Source organism: Schistocerca americana, chromosome 3, assembly GCF_021461395.2.
Source record: "Schistocerca americana isolate TAMUIC-IGC-003095 chromosome 3, iqSchAmer2.1, whole genome shotgun sequence".
In the NCBI taxonomy this organism is placed as follows: domain Eukaryota; kingdom Metazoa; phylum Arthropoda; class Insecta; order Orthoptera; family Acrididae; genus Schistocerca; species Schistocerca americana.
The window spans coordinates 57672458-57697849 of record NC_060121.1 but is presented as its reverse complement, the minus strand read 5'-3'; positions in this window follow the sequence as shown (position 1 = coordinate 57697849).

Sequence of the window (25392 nt, the reverse complement as noted above, 5' to 3'; positions counted from 1 at the left end):
GGAAGCCATAATGCTGATTTTTTATTAACTGCTGCTTAAACAATTCGTTCAGTATGAGCACTGGAGATGTCGAAGAGCGGCTGCATCCATAATATAACTTGAACATCAGCTGCTCGCAGCAGTCCTGGTGGAATATACGCCACGTGTTCCTGTGTAATGGCCTCCTTATTATGTAAAAGACCCTATTTTCCACTCGTAAGCGCATTCTTTTAGATAACACCCAGAGCAGAAAGTCATACGGATTCAGATCAGGTGATCTTGCAGGCCATGTATCTGGAAAACCTTTGAAAATAACACTTTCGTGGAATGTTGCATTAAGCAGATCCTTCACTGGGCGAGCGACATGAGGTTATCCCATCTTGCATGAAAACAGTGGTTTCCACACAAGGTGCGCTCTTCCACAGCAGGAATGACATGCTCTACCAGCTGGTTTCGATAAAGTGCAGACGTCATAGTACACCGGACAGGCCCCCTTGGTGTACTCTGTTCAAAAGAAGAACGGGTCAACAAACTACACCACCCAGTCATATACGACGAGTGCAGCGGCTCTACGTACACAACACGCGTTTTAACAGTGCCCCCAAATCAGCAGTTCTGTTTATTCACTGCTTCCTGTAAAGTAAAATGTGCTTCGTCATTCCACTGAATATTGTCTGGCCACATGTCTTATCAACCTCGATCCGTGCCAGAAACCGAAGAACAAATTCAGAACATAGCTGTGGATCGTGAGGTTACAGACGCTGCAACTTCTGAATCCTGTATGGGTGTTATTGTGGTTGTTGTTGTTGTGGTCTTCAGTTCAGAGACTGGTTTGATGCAGCTCTCATTGTTACTCTATCCTGTGCAAGCCTCATCATCTCCGAATAACTTCTGCAACCTACATCCATCTGAATCTGTTAAGCGTATTCATCTCTTGGTCTCCCTCTACGATTTTTACGCTCCACGCTTCCCTCCATTGCTCAACTGGTGATATCTTGATGCCTCATAACATGTCCTACCAACCAATCCCTACTTTTAGTCAAGTTGTGGCACAATTCCTCTTCTCCCCAGTTTCATTCTCTACCTCCTCATAAGTTACATGATCTACCCATCTAATCTTCAGCATTCTTCTGTAGCACCACATTTAGAAAGCTTCTATTCTCTTCTTGTCTAAACTGTTTATCGTCCATGTTTAGCTTCCATAAATGGCTACACTCTATACAAATACTCTCATAAACGATTTCCTGACACTTAAATCTATACCCGATGTTAACAAACTTCTCTTCACCATAAAAGCTTTCCTTGCCAGTCTACATTTTTATCTCCTATACTTTGACCATCATCAGTTATTTTGCCCCCCAAATAGCGAGACTCATCTACTACTTTGTCTCATTTCCTAATCTAATTCTCTCAGCATGACATGATTTAATTAGACTACGTTCCAGTATCCCCTTTTTGCTTTTGTTGAAGTTCATCTTATATTTTTCAAGGCACTGTCCATTCCGTTCAGCTGCTCTTCCAGGTCTTTTGCTGTCCCTGACAGAATTACAAAGTCGTTCTCAAATCTCAAAGTTCTTTTTCTTCTCCATGGGTCTTAATTTCTACTCCAAATATTTCTTTTGTTTCCTTTACCGCTTGCTGAATATACAGACTGAATAATAGGTGTAACCCTGTACCAGTCCCTTCTAAACCATGTAAGGTGTCAGGCAATTCCAACACCTTCCATGAAAACACTGGTATGATAAGCAAATCCCGTAGTATGTCACATAGCTCCAAATAAATCGTGACATTAAATTAACCTAAGTAATACGAGTAACGAGTGAGCAAATGGAATACCACAGACTAACACAAGAATGCCTAAGTGCATGTCATACCTTCCCACCGTGAGACAGACGCAGTTCCGAGGGGAGAAACGAGAACAGAAGCCGAGAGCAGAACCGCGTTAAGCTAGAAGGCCCTACGATAAGCGACGGACAACCACGTTTCCAGCTAACCGCTAGGACCACCCCGCAGCCCTTGTTAAAAGAAAGAGCCCTCCAGAAGAACAGTATAGATCTTACGATAACACAAAAAGGGCCACACCAGCTGCAAGTTTTAGCGTGAGACGTTTTCGCGTCTCTGTTACGTTGCAAACATTAAAAACATTGCCCCACCACGAAAAGTATAACGTTTCTCATTGGATGGACAGAATTTTGTAGGCGGAGCTTAAGGTTAACATTGAGACCCTGATTGGTCAGATGCAAACACAGCCACATAGTTTTTTTTAAACCAACTTCGGTAAATTATAGTAAGGAGAAGTTAGAAAAGCTTCCGATACGGCGAACTGGATGGAGCTGCGTCGCCCGACGGCCCCTGACACTGCCTAACCAACGACAAGGTAATGAACGCACGCGATGCCGCATAACAGCGCATAAAGCTTCACTCAGAACTGCAGAAGTCTCATCTGTTACACCCACGTTTTACGTAATACTAGTGTCGATCGTCAATTAAATCTCATGGTGTTCACATTTGCCACTTGAAGTAAAAATCTGAAACGCGATGATTTTCCTGTTATATAATTATTAAGAATCCACATCATCCACTGTAATTTACGACAAGATAGATAAGTAATTATAGATAATTGAGGGTCACTTTAGACCATTTTGATAGTTTTCTCTTTTATGAAACTTAACTTAAATCTAGGTTACAAATGTGATATGGCGTAGGTCATCCTTCGATCCATTGTAGAACTTGGAAACCTATTCAGGGAATATTCTTTCGCATTTTTGTTGAACGCAGTTGGTTTTTATCATCCTGTATTAAAACATTTCCTTTTATCAATAGTGCAATTTATAAACAATGTATTGTGAGTAGAATAAAATTTCCAGTGGTAAACTTAACTGCTTTTTCGACGTTCTTTTACCAGCTAACCAAAAATAGGAAAACCTTGAACCCCTTCCGCTAAATTTCGTTAGTATTAAGATTCTTTTACAGGGGGTGCAGTGGAGCTGACACTGAAATCATTAAGTATTTGGTTATATCATTGCTAGTCTCATTGAACTCTTCTGAACTCTACATGTCATGTGTGGTCTGGCGTCTCCTTACCAGTAACAGGTCCCAGGTTCAAACTAGTCAATTCCCTAAAAAACCAGCTCAGAGCGTCATTGCGTGAAAGTGGTAGGGAGACACGACTTAGAACAAACAGACACCACGCAGAATGTTAGAGAATGGCGACCCTGCCAGGATGGTAAAATACCATGATTGAAGGTCGACCACATGCCTAATTAGGTCAGAAGAATAGCCAGTTAAAAAATTTTCGTAATAAAAAATTTTTTTTTTAAAGGCATAAATAGTTGAAAACAGTAGCTGCAGCGATAGATAGTAATAAAGTATTCAATAGATAGAGAGACATTCTAGCAGAGACAATAGCATGAATAAGTTATGAATTTTAATATTGTTAGAATTAAGTTCTCTCTCGAATGCAAGAGCACAGGTGGCGGATACATCGTTGACAAGTTGGTTCTGACCCAACAAGTAAGTGAATTTTTTTGTCAAGTCATGTGAACAAAAAGTTTATGAAACGCGTGAGATCGTATGAGCGCATGTGGACTCGAAGTAGGGCGCGTGAATTGCTTTTAAAACAGAAAATAAGGGATTCGGAAAGATTAGCAATGGCAGATCGAGACCCTGACCGAATTGAGGTAGACACCCACTATGAAAATGGACAGAAAATAGAGGACAGTACAACAGACGATGCAGTATCGCGAGAAATAGGACATACAACCGTCCATAACAAGGATAATGTACGTCAAGGCATAGAAAACGTAAGTCAGCATACGACAGAGGAGCAGGAAAGTAGAGATACAGTCGATGAGGATTCTAACTTGCGTCTGAATACGTAGAACCCATAGTGCAAGTAATCAGAGCTCCCTCACCACAGAGTACAAGGAATGCGAACAGAAACGTGTCACAGCACAGTTCAATGCAATCGGTTGCGAACCAACACTTGGGCGAAAACACAGAGCGTACGACGTCGGAAGAACACGCAATAGAACCCACCAATCGGGCAGAATTATTACAACAAATTACTGAAACCATGACAAGGCAAAATAAAGACATAGCGAACCACATTCAAATTCAGAATGCAGAAACCACAAGACAAATGCGTGAGATTAAAGAACAAAACAAAAAAAAATTCAGTTACACCTAAGTCATATTGAAGACGAGGCAAAAGAGTCTCTAGAAGTGATACGAAACTTAATAACGGGTCACAATCAATTGAGAACAGATATTGACAAGGTACAAGTGGACTTACAAACATTGCGTAATGACATTCAGGACGAGATCAAAACATTACGTAACCACACCCAGGGAGAAGTCAAGAAATTAGAGAAACAGATAAACGAAATTACTAGACAAGCAGCAGGTACAGCGCGTCAAATTGTTGAAAACAGTGTGTTACACTAACGTATCACATAAGCAGCGCTGAAAAGATATGATAACCGCATAGTCAAAACAGAAGTGCAAACGAAGCAGTAATTTCAGAAATTGTGAGCAGAGTTGTTGCAAACCATTGAAGAGCGTAGTGAACAGGATCGAACAAGCACTGAGTCTGCAACCACATCCGTATCTGTAACAGCACCGGAAAAACAAGCAATTAACGAAGATATTACGCATTTGCGATTCCAATCACAGGCGGAAAGTAACATACGTGAAATCAGACAGCCTGCACAGCAACAAACACGTTTCGAAATTCTTGATGAACAAACGGCACCACAAACACATGCGGAACCGGAAATGTATGTTTCAATTTAGTTTGGATCGTGCAATGAAGCAGCAAGTTAGCCACGTGAGATTCCGAATCAATATCTGACAATGGAAAGCCAGGTCGCGAAGAGTTCAGTGCAATGCATTCAGCTACACGCTGACAACCGATGGAAGAAAATTATTGCGTACCACTCCAACGATACTACGCAAGGGTAGGCGAAAGTGACAGTGGACAATATCCAATGGATCTACCACAACCGGAAAGAACGACGGGAGAAATGATCAGAAAAAAAAGTGGCGAAGAATCGCGAATTTCATATGGAACTATGACGAAGTATGACAACGATCATATCCTCACAGTCAGAAAATTTCAACACTTTCGAGAAGGAAACTTATTACATCCACGAACTTTTATTGATCAATTCCGAGTAGGATTACCAGAACACTGGACGCTAGCACACAAATTAGACTTTATATGTGCACACATGTCAGGAACAGTCGCAGAAACCATGCAGAATGTTGCAGCGACATGCCGATCGTACCAAGATTTCAGAGAGAAGTTTCTATCACGATATTGGTCCAGCGAAGCACAGAACAGAGTGAAGTACGAATTATTACAGAACCCATATTTTGAAAATTCAGGATAGAAGAGTCCCGTGAAATTTTTCGAATTTATGGCAAAGAAAAATCAGTGCTTAGATGTACCATACTGTGACGGAGAGTTGATTAAATTATGCGCGATGAAGTTACCATTGAAATACCAGCAATCATTAGTAGGGCGCGGAGGCAATGACGTCGAAGCATTTAAAGGTATTCTAAGGGAACTAGAGTTCATATTTTCGGAAGATGACGCAAGAAAAAGACGAAGCGCACTTGAAAACGAAAGCAAAAAGCTGTGGAATCCACAAGACACAGTACGAAGAAACAATAATTACGAACCTCGTGATAACTTCGCACCAAGAAACGACAATAGATTTCAACAAAGAACCGGTTATGGATTTAGAAGAGAATATGGCAATAACTATAATTCACCCAGGAACGGCAACAACTATTACAGAATGAATAACAACAACCGGAACAGGTACTGGAGAACCAATAGACCGACAAATTATCAACAAAGAAACCACTATCAACAAGCTGAACAAGAAAAGAGAATACAGATAGAAGAGATGGAGGTAAGACCACCAAATCCCGAAAAACGTTCGAATTGACAGCTAAGCGCCCATGCCAAAGATAATGACGCACCGACCCAGGACAATTGTAACACCTTGAACAGAGAAGTAAATACGTTATCACGAGAAGAGAAGAAGGAAGAAACAAAACCGCAGGGACCAGATGAAAACGAAGACAGGAAAATAACAATATCGTGTTGGGACGAAGTTAATTTGAGAATACTGACGAGGAAGATGAATTACCAGAGGCATGCACAACGAATGTAGGTGGAAAGGACGAAGTAATGAGTATTGCAGAACTATTTGAGATGCAAACCAGGGAAAGCGAATTCAATGAGGATAATGTGCAGTCGACAGAAGTTGAAAATAAGTTACTAGTGGGCACACAACCCAACGTATATAATGAAGTAAGTTATGAAGCGATACTTAGAGCATTTAGATGCGATAATGTGGAAGTAGCGACGAAGAAGAAGATGATAGACGAGGATGAGGAAAAAGTAAAGGATGTTGAAGAAAGCGTAAATGAAGAAAGAAATATAGAAGAGGAAATAAAAGAGAGAGAAGTAGCAGTCGAAGCTTTACAGAAAGTTCGAATTCACAAGGGAAATTCCTGAAAAGGCTCATGTATGATTCAGTGGAGGATTCATTGATGCAAGAAGAAGAAGAACAGAACCAACCCTTTCAAATTAAACCAATTGTGAAGGCCATGGTAAAGCATTTCCCAGTCAATATTGTAATTGATAGCGGAAGTGAAATGACTGCGATCTCAGAAAATTTATTCATGCAGTGTAATGCCAATCAGGAATTGCCAGCTTGAAAACATGTAAGATTAAAGTAAGAGGTCCTACTAGAAACAATGCTGCGAAAATTACGAGACAAACAAGGTTAACTCTTTCGTATCAAGGTCAAAGATCGAAGCCAACTTTGTGATTATACCTAAACTAACTGTAGATTTGATTATAGGTGCAGATTTTTTAAATGAGAGACGAGCGATAATAGATATGGGGAAAGGTAGCATAACATTCGGGAATGTCACACTTCTCTTTGAGCAAAAGCTAAAATTAGAAGAAATACCAGTTGTATACAAACAATTAAGAATGATGCGAGATAAAGAGGATGAAGAATTAGAATGGTATGCACAACAAGGGGGAATCGCCTGAACTCATGTTAGATGTCCTTAAAGAAATCGACGAAAAATTGCAAGAAGTTCAAGGTATTTCAGAACATAGTAAAAGAGAATTAGAGGGTATTTTACAAGATAAATACTGCCAGACTTAGGTAAAAATACCTCTGCTTTAACGCTTTCAGTACAAGTTTGAAGATTAATTTTATTACTGGTAAATAATCAGCACAATATCTCAATATTATGTTGCAGATAAGATCATCAGGAGAAAGAAGAATGAAGAGAGAGGAAGGTGGGAAAAAGAAAGTAGTTTCAATAAAAACAAAAACAAAAATAACACCAATAGTACCATAGATTAAGGTGAAGGGATAAAACTTAGATAGTCTAACAGCATGAAATACTAAAATGCTATACCCCACGACACTACACAAAAATAAAAAAAAAAAAGAATTTGAGGATTCTTGTGGAAGTTAAGACTCAAAATATCTTAGAATTGTAACATGGAAAGGGCGCCGAAATTTGTAAAGCTTTTTAAGAAGGCGTAAAACAATGTAGGTACTAGACATATGTTAGATGATTATAAGTAAAACTTTTTGTAAGAACCACTGTAAAAACTCCAGCAAGGACCAGATGCAACGACCTACAAGCTGCAACGCGAGAAGTATCAAGAAAGAAAAGAACGTAATTAGCAAGACACGATTCCTACAAGGCAGAAGCGTCAAGAGAAGGGAAAGGACAGCGAGACCAACAGAGGGCCCTTCTTGTAGCGGAAGTGGGCAGTAAATCTGTGAACCACAGGGTGGCGGAACCCTGCTAGGACAGAACACGGAACCACAGAGTGAGGGTCTTGGAATGCCCCGACTCAGTGGAGCGAGCAAAAACGGCCCGACGAGAAGACGACTTGGGCAAGCCACCACTGGCAAAAAAATATGTGTAAAAGTCACACTACTGCTATTAAACAGCACGCTGATGAACGAGACTGAAGAAAACTTCCACAAAGTAAAAATGACCCACCCAAACAATTTATCAAACTGTTACTAAGAGGAGAACTTCAAAGCAACTACTTATCAATAAATATTTCCATATCCTGCCCAGACAAGAACCAAGAAGCAAGTAAGAAGCAGAGAAAAAGCAGGAAGAGCAAAAGATGAATATTCCGAAGATTGAGACCAAGAAAGAAGATGGGTGAAGAATAGACGACATACCTTCCCAAATCCAAATCCTATTGTAAACTAGTCATCTGCGAAGTATTACAATGAGAAACGACCGCTTTCAGCGACACATAACAATGACTTTAATGCACACAAAGCCAGTAAACCACGAGATTCTTCACTCACAGCTCCATTCCATTGTGGGACCTCCACAACAGCAACACACACTTGCAAAGCCAACAAGGAACGACGAACCAAGCTGTACATCAAATACTTGCCCACATCCATCTCGCTCAAGTCCATCACCTTCGTGTAAAAACATTCGCCAACCTCATGCTTAAACATTCATAGGATTGTGTGAATGTGTGAAATCAAATTATGTGATGTAGGAAATGTGCAAAAGAAACGTGTGAAAAAATAAGTTAAGCACACCAGACAGCTAATAAACTACAAAATAACAGACATTGACTATGGACTTAAGTAAAAAATAGACTGTCGATAACAATAAGTCAATAGTTCTGAAATGGACAGTATATAAAGAACAAAAGTAAGGCATAATAAACACTAAAACTATATGCCACTTATTTTCTCCCCATAAAAATAAAAGAATAACTGTATTTTACTTATTTTCTCCTTATAAAAACAAAGAATAAAAAATTATCTTGTTGGATGTTTTCCCTTTCTTTTTAACTTATGTACCATTTGTTAGGATAATATCTCAATACTTGTGTATGTATATTTCTTTGTCAAAGCAGTTCTAGGAAATAATTCTTATTTGTTAGTGTAACAATGTTGAAATGAGTGTCTAGAAACAAAAACATTTTACTTGTACATGATATTTAGAAAAGTGTTAGGAATAGATTTTACTTAATTACAACATTTATAAAAAGAATATTTCTAAGAAAATCGATGTGAAAGACTCCTTACTTTCGATAACAAACTTCTTAAAAAACAAACTTCACACTGAAATAAAGAAAGAGAATAATTAAAAAATAATAATTATAATAGAATAAAAATATTCTTCTCTTGTCAATACAAACATATTTTTGAGAATAATGTGGAAGAATATAAAAATATAAATGAATAATACAAACTAGCATAGAACCAGAATAATGTGGCTGAACAGTAGGCAACAAAATTTAGATAAAGAAATAATTGTTGACTGACTTGGACAACGATTCAATCATTGCCTAAATTCAGTGCAAAAAATTAAGTTCGAAGGGTGGTGATATGTAAGGTGTCAGGCAAATCCATCACCTTCCATGAAAACCCTGACATAAGCAAATCCAGTAGTATATCACATAGCTCCGAATAAATCGTGACATTAAATTAACCAAAGTAATACGAGTAACGAGTGAGCAAATGGAATACCACAGACTAACACAAGAATGCCTAAATGCATGTCATACCTTCCCACCGTGAGACAGACGCAGTTCCGAGGGGAGAAACGAGAACAGAAGCTGAGAGCAGAACCGTGTTAAGCTAGAGGTCCCTACGATAAGTGAAGAAAAACCACGCTGCCAGCTAACCACTAGGACCACCCCGCAGCCCATGTTAAAAGAAAGAGCCCTCCAGAAGAACAGTATATATCTTACGATAACACAAACAGGGCCACACCAGCTGCAAGTTTTACGTGAGGCTTTTTCGCGCCTCTGTTACGTTGCAAACATTAAAAACATTGCCCCACCACGAAAAGTATAACGTTTCAAATTGGATAGACAGAATTTTGTAGGCGGAGCTTAAGGTTAACATTGAGACCCTGATTGGTCAGATGCAAACACAGCCACATAGTTTTTTTTAGACCAACTTCGGTAAATTGTAGTAAGGAAAAGTTAGAAAAGAGTCGCTTCCGAGATGGCGAGCTGGATGGAGCTGCGTCGCCTGACGCCCCCTGACGGTGCCTAATCAACGACAAGGTAATGAACGCATGCGATGCCGCATAACAGCGCATAAAGCTTCACTCAGAACTGCAGAAGTCTCATCTGTTACACGCCCCCTGTTACGTAATACTAGTGTCGATCGTCAATTAAATCTCATGGTGTTCACATTTGCCACTTGAAGTAAAAATCTGAAATGCGATGATTTTTCTGTTATATAATTATTAAGAAGCCACATCAGCCAATGTAATTTACGACAAGATAGATAAGTAATTATAGATATTTGAGGGTCACTTTAGACCATTTTGATAGTTTTCTCTTTTATGAAACTTTACTTAAATCTAGGTTATAGATGTGATATGGCGTAGGTCATCCTTCGATCCATTGTAAAACTTGGAAACCCATTCAGGGAATATTCGATCACATTTTTGTTGAACGCAGTTGGTTTTTATCATCCTGTATTAAAACATTTCCTTTTATCAATAGTGCAATTTATAAACAATGTATTGTGAGCAGAATAAAATTTCCAGTGGTAAACTTAACTGCTTTTTCGACGTTATTTTACCAGCTAACTGAAAATAGGAATTGTTTTACAGGGAGTGCAGTGGAGCTGACACTGAAATCATTAAGTATTTGGTTATATCATTGCTAGTCTCACTGAACTCTTCTGAACTCTACATGTCATGTGTGGTCTGGCGTCTCCTTACCAGTAACAGGTCCCAGGTTCAAACTAGTCAATTCCCTAAAAAACACGCTCAGAGTGGCATTGCGCGAAAGTGGTAGGGAGACACGACTTAGAACAACAGACACCACGCAGAATGTTAGAACCACTGCTTCCCTTTCATGCCCCTCGATTCTTATGACTGCCATTTGGTTTCTGTACAAAGTGTAAATAGCCTTTTGCTCCCTGTATTTGACGCTTGCCACTTTCAGAATATGAAAGAGCGTATTCCAGTCAGTATTGTCAAAAGCTTTCTCTAAGTCTACAAATGCTAGAATCGTTGGTTTGCCTTTCATTGATCTATCTTCTAAGGTACGTCGTAGGGACAGTATTGCGATACGTGTTCTAACATTTCTACGGAATCCATACTGGTCCTCCCCGAGGTCGGCGTCTACCAATTTTTCCATTCGTCTGTGAAGAATTCTTGTTAGTATTTTGCAGCCGTGACTTATTAAACTGATAAATTGGGAATTTTCACAGCTGTCAACACCTGCCTTCTTTGCAGTTGAAATTACTACATTCTTCTTGAAGTCTGAGGGTATTTCGCATGACTCGTACATCTTGCTCGCCACATACGAGAGTTGGAACTTTAATAGTGGCAACTATTTATTTATAGTTCATACAAAATAGATACATGTTTCAAGGTTTTCTGATCTTCAAAGTAGTCACTAGCATCGTTTATAGTCCATTGCCAGCGACGTGAAAGTCGTAGGATACTCTTAGCAGTGCCAGTTGTGTTGACAGTTCGCGCAGCATGATCTATTGCCCGGCGAATTTGTAGCAGTTCGGAAGCGAATGCCTTGGAGTATTTCCTTCAGTTTAGAAATCTAGTTGAATTCATAAGGACGTAAGTTAGCGGAGTGCAATAGGTGGTATAGCACTTAGCACCCCCATCAGTCAAACAAATCAGTAACAGCTCGCACTGTACATGCTTGAGCATTGTCCTGTAAAATGATGATAAGGTCATGCAGAAAGTGTCATCACTTCTGTCTCTTTTGTATCCCGCCTGGAAGGCGGCGCGTGGGTCTGCTCCTGAAAACTGAAAGGTTCGCCGCATCCAGGAAGTGAGTAGGAGCAGGAAAAGGTGAAAATCTCTCGGCACTGCTCTTAGAAATGGTTTACTATATCACAATATTAACTGAATACATAACTTGGCACTGAGGTGCGAAGCCTTAGACCCGTTGTATGTAGAGCAAAGCTGAAGCGAAGTGTCCCGGCCGTCTGATCTCGATCAAATGGGGAGAATCTGGAGCAGAGCTTACAGAGCTCTCCCGTGCCGCCTAGAGGGCGCTGTCGTCGGTGTCTGTCGTAGTGCCAACCTAGTAGAGCGCACCGACGTTGTGGAATCGTAGCTATCGATACCACATCCCTCCCCCTGAAACGGCGCACCGTCGTCGAGTATGACTTCCGACGGCAGGTGGAGGGACCCGTGGGCGGCGCAGCTGAGGGGGCGGACAGCGGAAGTGCCGGTGCACGCTGTCCACCCGCGACCCCGAATTGAGGAAAATGCCCCGTCGAAAACCTGCCCAGGCCACGCACCGCCACTGGGTATGCTCGGATGAGGAGGCGAAGCAACGACCTCCACGGGCGACAGCGGCGGCGGCGTGATGGCAGCCTCAGCGTCCATCGGTTCCAGCACCGCTGAGAGACACGGCGGCGGCGGCGGCGACGGCGGCGGTGAGAGGCGCCCGCCCGGTGCACGAGGCCGGACCGGCAGCGGCGGCAGCGGCAGCGTTAGGAGCGCCCGTGGCGCAGGCGCGAGCGGCGGAGTCGTCGGCTGAGGTGGCGGAAGCCGCGAAGCCTCCAATTCTGCCGAGGACGGTACAAACGGATCTGATTCCGGTGTCGCTTGACAGTGCCGGAGGCACCAGAAATGACAAATAAGGCGCGCTGAAGCTGGCCTGCCAGAGAAAACGCGATAGAACACCAAATCCTGCGGCGTCAAGCCAGAACGAGGCGAAGCAGCGGGAGCGCGCAGTGGCAGGTGCAATATCTACATCTACATCTACATTTATACTCCGCAAGCCACCCAACGGTGTGTGGCGGAGGGCACTTTACGTGCCACTGTCATTACCTCCCTTTCCTGTTCCAGTCGCGTATGGTTCGCGGGAAGAACGACTGTCTGAAAGCCTCCGTGCGCGCTCTAATCTCTCTAATTTTACATTCGTGATCTCCTCGGGAGGTATGAGTAGGGGGAAGCAATATATTCGATACCTCATCCAGAAACGCACCCTCTCGAAACCTGGCGAGCAAGCTACACCGCGACGCAGAGCGCCTCTCTTGCAGAGTCTGCCACTTGAGTTTATTAAGCATCTCCGTAACGCTATCACGGTTACCAAATAACCCTGTGACGAAACGCGCCGCTCTTCTTCGGATCTTCTCTATCTCCTCCGTCAAACCGATCTGGTACGGATCCCACACTGATGAGCAATACTCAAGTATAGGTCGAACGAGTGTTTTGTAAGCCACCTCCTTTGTTGATGGACTACATTTTCTAAGCACTCTCCCAATGAATCTCAACCTGGTACCCGCCTTACCAACAATTAATTTTATATGATCATTCCACTTCAAATCGTTCCGCACGCATACTCCCAGATATTTTACACAAGTAACTGCTACCAGTGTTTGTTCCGCTATCATATAGTCATACAATAAAGGATCCTTCTTTCTATGTATTCGCAACACATTACATTTGTCTATGTTAAAGGTCAGTTGCCACTCCCTGCACCAAGTGTCAATCCGCTGCAGATCTTCCTGCATTTCGCTACAATTTTCTAATGCTGCAACTTCTCTGTATACTACAGCATCATCCGCGAAAAGCCGCATGGAACTTCCGACACTATCTACTAGGTCATTTATATATATTGTGAAAATCAATGGTCCCATAACACTCCCCTGTGGCACGCCAGAGGTTACTTTAACGTCTGTAGACGTCTCTCCATTGATAACAACATGCTGTGTTCTGTTTGCTAAAAACTCTTCAATCCAGCCACACAGCTGGTCTGATATTCCGTAGGCTCTTACTTTGTTTATCAGGCGACAGTGCGGAACTGTATCGAACGCCTTCCGGAAGTCAAGAAAAATTGCATCTACCTGGGAGCCTGTATCTAATATTTTCTGGGTCTCATGAACAAATAAAGCGAGTTGGGTCTTACACGATCGCTGTTTCCGGAATCCATGTTGATTCCTACGTAGTAGATTCTGGGTTTCCAAAAACGACATGATACTCGAGCAAAAAACATGTTCTAAAATTCTACAACAGATCGACGTCAGAGACACAGGTCTATAGTTTTGCGCATCTGCTCGACGATGCTTCTTGAAGACTGGGACTATCTGTGCTCTTTTCCAATCATTTGGAACCCTCCGTTCCTCTAGAGACTTGCGGTACACGGCTGTTAGAAGGGGGGAAAGTTCTTTCGCGTACTCTGTATAGAATCGAATTGGTATCCCGTCAGGTCCAGTGGACTTTCCTCTATTGAGTGATTCCAGTTGCTTTTCTATTCCTTAGACACTTATTTCGATGTCAGCCATTTTTTCGTTTGTGCGAGGATTTAGAGAAGGAACTGCAGTGCGGTCTTCCACTGTGAAACAGCTTTGGAAAAAGGTGTTTAGTATTTCAGCTTTACGCGTGTCATCCTCTGTTTCAATGCCATCATCATCCCGTAGTGTCTGGATATGCTGTTTCGAGCCACTTACTGATTTAACGTAAGACCAGAACTTCCTAGGATTTTCTGTCAAGTCGGTACATAGAATTTTACTTTCGAATTCACTGAACGCTTCACGCATAGCCCTCCTTACGCTAACTTTGACATCGTTTAGCTTCTGTTTGTCTGAGAGGTTTTGGCTGCGTTTAAACTTTGAGTGAAGCTCTCTTTGCTTTCGCAGTAGTTTCCTAACTTTGTTGTTGTACCACGGTGGGTTTTTCCCGTCCCTCACAGTTTTACTCGGCACGTACCTGTCTAAAACGCATTTTACGATTGCCTTGAACTTTTTCCATAAACACTCAACATTGTCAGTGTCGGAACAGAAATTTTCGTTTTGATCTCTTAGGTAGTCTGAAATCTGCCTTCTATTACTCTTGCTAAACAGATAAACCTTCCTCCCTTTTTTTATATTCCTATTAACTTCCATATTCAGGGATGCTGCAACGACCTTATGATCACTGATTCCCTGTTCTGTACATACAGAGTCGAAAAGTTCGGGTCTGTTTGTTATCAGTAGGTCCAAGATGTTATCTCCACGAGTCGGTTCTCTGTTTATTTGATCGAGGTAATTTTCGGTTAGTGCATTCAGTATGTCACTCGATGCTCTGTCCCTACCACCCGTACTAAACATCTGAGTGTCCCAGTCTATATCTGGTAAATTGAAATCTCCACCTAAGACTATAACATGCTGAGAAAATTTATGTGAAATGTATTCCAAATTTTCTCTCAGTTGTTCTGCCACTAATGCTGCTGAGTCGGGAGGTCGGTAAAGCTGCAAGAGCGACCAATTGGCGCGGCCGTGTAGCAAATCCGCTGCGAAACGGATGCCATGCAGCTGGGAGCGGTATGAAGCAAGGAAAGTCCATAGTGCGCGCTCGCGAGAGTGTGTGTTGCGCAGCTTGCTCATCTGCGATTTAAATGTACCCACAAAAAGTTCAGCCTCACCGTTCGACTGTGGGTGAAACGGGACTGAGGTCAGTTGGCGCATGCCATTGGCAGCACAGAACGCTTGAATCTCGGAGGACACAAATTGGGCCCACTGTCGGAGACAATAACTTCAGGAAGCCCCTCAATGCAAAAAATAGACGTCAAAGCCCGAATAGTACTGACAGATGTTGTAGAAGACATAGATACAACAAAAGGAAAGTTGCTGTAAGCATCAATATCTATAACCAGCGGGTGTCCCAGAATGGACCTGCAAAATCAATATGAACGCGCTGCCAAGGCGCAGTAGGAGTCGGCGACGCAAAGACGCGCTGGTGGGGAGAAGATTGATGCTCCGCGCAAGAGCGACAGTGAGCAAACAAATTCTCAATTGGTTTATCAATGCCGAACCAAGTGCAGTGACGACGCGCTAATTGCTTCGCCCGCACTACACCCCAATGACCAGCGAGCATTAATCAGAGGATTTCTGACTGCAACGAACGAGGTACAACCACACCAAACTGATCATTGTCAGTCTGTAACGAAATAACACCGTGGTTTACAGACAAGTTGTGACGTTGCGCTAAGTAACGTCGAACAAGTGGATCACGAATCTTCGTGGCAGATAGAGGTCATTTAGTATGAATATACTGCAAAAGAATCTGCAATGAAGTATCGGCGGCTGTCGCGGAAGCAATGCGACGAAAATCCACCGGAAAATAATCAGCTAATTCCTTAGCTTGCGATGCAATAAACATGCAGGACAATTCGGAAGAATCAAACACTTCGTCGGGACCAATAGGGAGGCGAGACAAAGCATCAGCATTGCCATGCTGGGCCGTAGGCCGAAACTAAATTTCGTATTGTAGTTAGACAAAAATAAGGACCAACGTTGCAACTTTTGTGCAGTATGGGCCGGAACTGGCTTTGGCGGGTGGAACAACGACGTCAAAGGCTTATGGTCTGTGACCAAATAGAACTTGCGACCGTACAAAAAAATCAGGAAACTTTATCACTCCATGTACAATAGCTAAAGCTTCTCTCTCGATTTGAGAACAGTTTTGCTGGGCAGAATTGGGCAACTTAGATCCAAAAGCGATCAGGAGAGAATAAATGCGGTGCGAGAAAACCACTCCGATGCAGTGAGAAGATGCATCGACAGCCAAAACAACCGGAGGGATCAAAAGGAATCGAACAGCGATCACTCAACAAAGCATATTTGAGCCTGTGGAAAGCACCGGCACGTTCTGAAGATCACACAAAAGGAACGTTCTTACGCTAAAGGCGATGAAAAGACGCTGTAATCTGCACTGCATTTGGTATAAACAGATTATAATATGTAATTTGGCCCAACACAGACTGAAGTTCTTTCAAGTTCCTGGGTCATGGCAAGTCTCTAATCGCACTGAGATGTGACGGCAAATAATGGATACCCTGACCGTTAATAATTTATCCGAAATACTGAATCTCAGTTTGAAAAAATTTTCACTTGCCTCTGTTACACTTTAGTCCGGCCTGCGAACGTACAATAAATAAGGCACGATAATTCTACAAATGTCCGTCTGGGAGCGACCAGATACATCTCTATCGTCCACATAATTGGAACAGCCAGGGACAGTGGCACACAACTGCTGCAAATATGACTGAAAAATAGCAGGAGCCGAAGCACAACCGAACGGTAGGCGGCGAAACTTGAACAATCCAAGTGTGTGTTGATCACAAAATAGCGCTGCGACTGTTCGTCGAACGGAATTTGAAACTATGTGTCCCGCAAGTCAATCGTGGAAAATATTTTTCCCGCACCAAGCTTATCAAAAATGTCTTCAGGACGCGGTAAGGGAAACTCAGCTACCACTGTCTGGGGATTTACTGTAGAATTAAAGTCAGCACAAATACGTAGACGACCGTTTGGTTTTTTCACATACACAGTAGGCGAAGCCCATCGCGAAGCAGAAACAGGTTCAATGACAATACTGTCTTTCAAATGTGTAAGTTCAGCCGCTACGGTTTCGCGTAGTGCGTGCGGTACCGGGCGTGCGCGCTAGAAAATAGTCATGGCATTGTCTTTAGGTACAACATACGCTGCAAAGTCTGTGGCACAACCAAGGTCATCAGAAAAGAGTTAAGCAAAATCATCATATAGTGCGGCAACACTGTCTGCAAAGTAAATTGTCCTCAATTGCGAGGCCAAAAAGTACAAATGCGTCCATGCCAAAAATGTTCGTAGCATTACTAGAGCGGAGCACATGGAAAGACATTGTACTTGTCGTTGCACCATACGTAGCCTGCAAGCTATACACGCCGAGCACTGAGATTTACTGTCCAGTAAATACAGTCAGTGTGGAATGTGAATGACGAAGCGGGAACGAACCAAGCAAGTCGCACGTTCATTTGTTCAGTAAATAAACTGATGCACCAGTGTCCAGCTGCATGCGAACAGAACTTCCACAAATGTTCAAAGTCACAAAAAGTTTCCTCGCATCACGCTGAATGCGAGAGGAAGTGTCTGGCAAAACTTGATGCACACGACGAGCTGCTGACGCACGTAAATCAGAAGGCTTTGAATGAATGGCATTAACGTCCATAGGCTGATGTGAATCGTGATCACGGCGGTTGCCGTGTCGGTGGCACCCACGCGAGTCATGCGAATGGGAGACAAGTTGGGAATTGGAGTTTCTCTTACTACACACAGCTTGCACACGTCCTTTCTTATTACAAAAATAACACTGTGCTTGACGGGGTGGGCAACTGCCCCGCGGGTGGGCACGAAAGCAGTTCGGACATGATTTCAGCTTCTGTGTGGGTGCCAGGCTGGAAACTTGTTTACTTGTGCGCGAGCGGCGCTGCTGGGGCCGGGTGGGAGGACACGTGCTGTGCACCGCTAACAGTACACACAGCCGGGGGCACGTCGAACCCACAAGTAGCCATAGCTGAGGCATCTTGTTTGTCTAGCAAGTCCACTGCTTCCTGCAAAGACGGGTTTTTAAATTTTAGGATTTGCTCGCGGATGCGGTTATCCACCACATTCTACGCAACAGCATCTCTAATCATTATATCCGCGTATGAGCGTCCACACAAGCAATTCAAATCACAATCAGAGGTTAGTCCCTCAAGGTCTGCTAACCAGGATTTATTGGACTGAGTAGGGCCACGCCGGAGGCGAAAGAATTTGTAGCGTGCAGCTACCACATTGACACCTTCATGGAAGTGGGAATTCAAAGCGTCAACCATTTCATCTTAAGTTTTAGTTTCTGGGCAGGTGGTGGGAAACAACTTGATGAGTACACGGTATAACACAACACCCGCGTTGGCAATGAAAAAGGCAAGCCGCTCTGTACCTGGTATGTTGTAAGCTGCGAAGTGTGCCTCGAGCTGGGCGATGTATTCTGTCCAGCATTCAACGTCAGGATTGAAGGCACGAAATGGCAGCGCCGGAGGCGTCGTTGGCGGTGGTACAGGCGGAGACATCGGAGGCGCCGAAGTAGCTGCAGTTTGGAGTGTGACCAGTCCATTTATGGCAGCAAGCGGCTGCGTCATTTGCTGAGCCTTAAAACGTACAAGATTGGACAGTGAAGCCTGTTCCTGTGGCGAAGCCGTGAGTTACACAAATGAAAGTCTTAGTGCGAAAGGTGGGGGCACTTAGATACAGTCACACAGGGCAACCACGAAAAGAAAGCAGTACCGAGCAAGAAAGACTCGTAGCTCCTATTTTGTACCCCACCTGGATGGGCGGCGAATGGGTCTGCTTCTGTAAACTGAAAGGTAGTCCGAGTGTAGGAAGCGAATAGGAGCAGGAAAAGGTGAAGTACTTCGGTACTGCTTGTAGATTTTACAAGTTTACTATAGTCAAAATTATGATTACATAATGGTTATTTAACTTTGGCTGAAATGAGCACGTAGGTGCGAAGCCGTACAGGTATCAACGCTAACAGCTACTAGTAGTTGGACACACTATCATTGAAGTAACTGAAGAAACCAAGTCCGTAATGACTAGCCCCCTACGAAGTAGAAACTAAGTTCCTTGGTCGTCGTCTCGAAATCAAATGGGTAGAATCTGGAGGGGCGCTCGTAGAGCAGCACAGCCCCAGTTAGAGGGCGCTGTCGTCGGTGTCTGTGTCGTAGTGCCAACCTAAGAACTTGTACCTATGCCGTGGCATCGTAGCTATCGATACCACATTTATAATGTGATATGTGAATATTTGTTAAAAACAGCGGTGCTTTCCACTGTGGCCTGTTTTCTGTTTTGAAAAAAAGAAACATAGTGATAATGTTTTCTGTGCTTTTCAAAGACCACCCATTGTGATTTTGAAAGCAGTAATTTCCTAGAAGCTCTCCCAGGCAACAGGTGTGGTCTTTCTACATGTGTTCTGTCCAGTCGTCTCTGCCCTGCTGTTAACTTTATTTTGTGTGATCAACTTTTTTTCATAAATGCGACCCCTGCTATGCTTTTTCTTCCCATTCCACTCAGGTGTGAGTCAGATAAGCTAGCTTAATGTCATATTATTAGCTTATGGTGGCTGCCTCCCCACTGTGAAGAGTCTGCTTTTATGAACTCTATGGAAATGCGTTCCACTTTCTACTTCTCTCCGTGGCTGGGATTTCCCTGTGTCCACTTCAGTTCAAAGTAAATATAAATGTCGTGTGACTAGGGCCTCCCGTTGGGTAGATCGTTCTCCGGGTGCAAGTCCCTCGATTTGACGCCACTTCGGCGTCTTACGCGTAGATGGGGATGAAATGATTAGGACAACACAGCCCCCCGTCCCTGAGCAGAGAAAATCTCCGCCCCAGCCGGGAATGGAACGAGGGCCCTTAGGCCCTATCCTACGTGAGCGACAGAAGCGAGCGACAGCACGTGACAGCTTCAGGTGACAAAACACAACCGCAGGTGTAGTTACGGAAGTGTCGTACGTGAGCGACATCTGTGTCGCTACCTGTCTCCCGCTGCAACTGGCGACGTTTGAATTCAAGAATTCAAATGTGTTTGAATCTTGTCGCTGCAGCATGCGCGACACAGAGCGACAGCCACGTGTCTTCTTGGCAATGCAGTGTAGCGGACGTGATGGCAGCTATGAATTACTTAACATCCGATTTTAAGAAAACTATCTCGTGTGTATTCCGACTTCCAGTTCGTCAACTCGCAAAAGGAGGCTAGCCTGGAAGAGGCCCAGTCAAACATGTGATGTTTCATGTGCCTGTCAACTTCATATTCAATTGCACCCTGCATGCACATATCTCCTATATAGTCGGTAATGCTGAAGTACCTAAATTGTATTCTCTCCCAGAAAGGTTCTAAATCATTATTAGTATTGGCATTTGGGGGTTGCAGAATCCCCACGTTTTGCTTCAAGGCAACGGCTCGCCGCCAGCCTGTTATTCTAGCTGACGGCGATTTGTACCTTTGCCTGTTTATGTTAGTAGTTACGTCTGTCCCTGCTTGTGTTAGGGGGGTGCTTTCTGACAGTTACGGTAGCACTCCTTATTAATGGACGTTGTCCAGAACATCGTACTCGGTGCGCTCTATTTGTCTTTCGTAGGGCTGTTTATATGTAGGACAGTCCCGCCCACTGCCTTATCGCATGTTCTATTTCTAGGTTTGATAGGTATACAGCTTACAGGATTCTCCTGCCTGCATTCTGGCAATTTGTGTCCCTGTTTTGCACATCTCCACATACTGGGTCCTTGTCGCAAGGCTTCGGTCGGTGACCGAACAGTCAGCCAACAGTTAAAACATTTTTGTACAGCAACAAAGTCACTGATAAACAAAGATTCAAACTGAATGAAAAGCCTTTCATTGTGAAGCAGCAGTAACCGTATTCTTGGCGACACTTTTAAAATATTGTTTACTGTCCTTTTGCCCTTTGCTTCTGTTTTAAATTTTATTTTAACCTGGCTGTCGAACTCGTCTTTAGTAATGTATTCACTCAGGTTTATTTTGTAGAGCTCTTCTAAGAATTCCTGGTTATTGAATATGTTGAGACATGGTGCACTGGCAGCAAGGGTCTGAACTTCTTGGGTTATTCACACCTAATGTCCTTAAGCTGTAATTTTTTTTCTATTATCTTTTTCTTGTCTACAGATTGTATGCTCCAGTGTCCGCGTATACTCGCGGACGTGGAGCTTAACTTGGTCAAAAGCCGATGCACACGTCCCAAATACTTCGAAAAAGTGAGGCAAACAGAGCGCGCACATGACGAAATTTGCCCGCATCTCGTGGTCGTGCGGTAGCGTTCTCGCTTCCCACGCCCGGGTTCCCGGGTTCGATTCCCGGCGGGGTCAGGGATTTTCTCTGCCTCGTGATGGCTGGGTGTTGTGTGCTGTCCTTAGGTTAGTTAGGTTTAAGTAGTTCTAAGTCCTAGGGGACTTATGACCACAGCAGTTGAGTCCCATAGTGCTCAGAGCCATTTTTTTGACGAAATTTGCTGTACGGCAGTCGATTCCCAAATTACGAATCCGTTGCGCATGTTGTTCGTCTCTAAACCGAGTGCAACCAGTTCCGTGAAACGCAGTACGCTGTGTAATTTGTTCCGCAGTTTGCCGCGCTGTTACTCTGTAGCGCCGGGAAACAGGAGCCACAGGCCAGTTGAAGAAAGCTGCAGCCAGCTTTCCGTAGACGGCGTCCAGTGAGTCGGCCGCTACTGTCTGGGACTCCTGACGTGACGCAACGAACAGCTGTGGCTCTCGCAGTCAGCACAGTCCGCGTCCGGCGTCACCGCAGCCCGCTGCACTCCGCGCCGTCGGCAGGAAGCGTAAAGCCGTCGGCACACGGACCGTGCATCCGAACGTTGAGCGTCGAACGTGCCGAGTTTCTGACGTCATAGCGTGGAATAGCACGTTCTGGAGTCCTTCCGAACGTGCAGAGCAATATCTGGCACGTCAGATATTCTGAGCGTGCGTCTGAGCATTGACCGATGAAATGGCACAACGCCACCTACGTCACACGCACGCCGTCTCCCTTCAGTACAGAGTTGTGAGGCGCCATATTGGCATTCATTTCAAGCTTATATGTATACATGCTGTTTCCGAGCACCAGCAAATTCAGACTCACTGGAAAACCCGTTGTTAACTGCGTGATTCGTTCCAATAAAGTAACGAGAAACATCATATTCGTGGCAAAAGAATTATTGCAAATTGCGTATTATGAGAGTAGGCTATTTAAAGGGAGCGACACACGGAAGATCCACTAAATCGCATTGTTCTTGGTACATTTGTTATAATTAAATTTCAATTAGTAACATATCTACCATAAGTTTTTCTGAAATGGGTAACATACTTTGATTACTTACATTATATGTGTTGTTGCTTTAGCGTTCGCCGGCACGGTAACTCAGCGCGTTCGGTCAGAAGGTTAGCTGCCCTCTGTAATAAAAAAACCGAGTTAATGGAACAACGACGAACTGAAATGGGTGTCTTGCGACGTCCGCCCCGAGCATATACACGAACAAAAACGAACAAAATGAGATTAAAAAAAAAAAAAGCGTAATGAATAGCATCACTGCTTTGTATTGGTTTGGTAGTTGGGGCGGAGGTTCGCGTCTTCACACTACCAAATTTTATTTCCTAACATTCGCGTTTTTATTAGGTTCTGACACTGTATTATTAGTTTAATATAAGTATATACTATAATATTTGATGTTATGTAACTATAAGTTCACCTTCTTTTGAGGGGTGACTTTGTTCGATTGGCTTACTCTACAGGACAGCTTGTGCTACTTGTATAAAGATATTTTGCTCCTTTTTCTTTTACGCTTCGTAATGTTGCAGAGATTCTGCTACTGGGTGGGAACAGTGATTAAGTAAGTCTGACCTTGGGGTTTTACTAAAATGCGGAGAAGTATTCCAAATTTGTACCCTACTGTTTGTAATGGAACTTTTATGTGTCTCTGTCCTTATTGATTGGACATGGTACTTTCCTTTTCGTAGACGATGGGGGAAATGTGCGGTTTAATAGAGCTAACGTGGGAATTTTACGCGCGCCCGTTGAGTAAACAGTGTGATTTACGAACTAGAAACATCCCTCAACCGCCGCTGGAGTGCGTTGCGGTCGCGTATACCACGTTGGGGCCCACGTACCGTATGCACAAGTCGCATCATTCCTGAGCGTTCAGCGGCACGTTGAACTTGGCACGCTCAGCGTTAACGTTCGACTGCACGGTCCGTGTGCCGAAGGCTTAACGCGCCGCGGCCGACAGAGAAGACAATGGCCTGACGCTCCGCCAACGAAACTCGCCACACGGCACGCAAGAATTCATTCACTGTCACGAAAAAAAGACCTCTCAGGACCAGACTACATTCTCGGAACTACTCTTTAATGCTTAACGTGACAAATTACACCTTTAGCTATTCACGCGGAAACTTGCACTGCACTCCGACAACTTCTTCTCACCACAAACGAGAAAACAAGCGGAGCGCTCGCATAACACGTCCGCACGCCACGCAACACACTGCGCGCTCGGAGATGCAGAGGGCCACGACGCCGCCCCCCAACCACGAGCAGCAGGCCGCCGCCGCGGCCAGCTAATGACGCGCGACCAGCTCGAGCTGCGCGAGAGCGGCTGGGGCCAGCAGCTCGCTCTCAGAGGTGCAGACCGGCGCCGCCCCCAGCCACGAGCAGCAAGTCGCCGGCACAATCCCGCACGTCCGTGTACGTGGCCGCCATGCCAGCTACCGCCTGCGACGATCTGCGTTAGTCATTCTCTAAGTGTCAGTTACCCTAGGAAATTGGATGAGCTGGAAGTATAATAATATATTTTCTGATGACAAATATCTCCACAGTTATTAATGGACGTTAATACGGTATTGTGTGTACCCCTCTTTAAAAAGAATTGAACTGTGCTGGGGACACTTTCAGTCTGGTATCTGAATTTCGGAAGAAATGACAATCCAGTCTTCCGCAAGAGCCACAGTCGAAGATGGTATACTGTGTTATTCACAAGAATAAAACTGATGTAAACATTACACCATATATTCTTCCGCGTTTACTGGAATCTCACTGGATTTCATTTCACATGGAGCGTAAGCCAACATGTCTCGAGTACAGTCAAGTACCATAATAGTAACAAGTTTATTCTGTACGTTACGCGCACATCCGCAGGAATCAAACGTTCAAACAGCTATACCGGCGCATTTAAATTGGACAGCACTGGCCAGATAGCTGGTCAACCTCACCTGCTGTTATATGGCAACCAGGCAGTAAACGGTTAGGATTTTTAAAGTCCCAGAGGGCAGCTATCTCGCTCGCATTACGGTGGAGTCGACACGAGGCAGGCGCGAAGAATAACATTTCACCACCGAGTCGGGGGAAAACACGGCACCAGCGCTTCTGGATGGCCAGACAGCGGACCTCAGCAGAAATTTAGTGCGGCAAAGCCACAGGACAGGATCACGTCACATAGTAGAAAAATCTCTTTAACCTAGCACGGCACAGTGTGATCCGCTGATACCTTCGTAACAGCAAGACCTATGTGGTCGCGAGCAGTGTCGTCAGGTAAACATTAGTCACCACTTCGCTCCATAAGTACCCCAGCATTTCAGCCCGTAAGGCAGATTGTCAGACGGGTCGATGACGTACGTGACGTTCGCACTCGATTGCCTGTTTACAGTAAAGTGACGTCTGGCGCAAGTCTGCTGTAGATTCCTTGCACGCTACTGAGCAACGGCAGCCGTTATTGGGAGAGACGGCTACCTCGCCGTAATTACCAGTCTCAGAGTGTAGTACCACAACCTGCCATTGTTACACATGGGTGGATCCGGAAGTCTACACTATAGTCCAGGGACAGGGCACCAGCGTTGCTGATTCTTCGTCGGACTGACCGGGGTAGGGTGACCTCAAGTCCCATATTTTATGTGATCGTCCCTTATTTAGCTGCACTGTCACTATGCACCGACAAAATACTGGTCGGGATAACATCGACTGCCTAAAACCCATCACGCAGTCAATCAGATGAATAAAATCTGTCAAGACTACAGTTAGAAGTAGCAGTAAAATAAGTAAATTT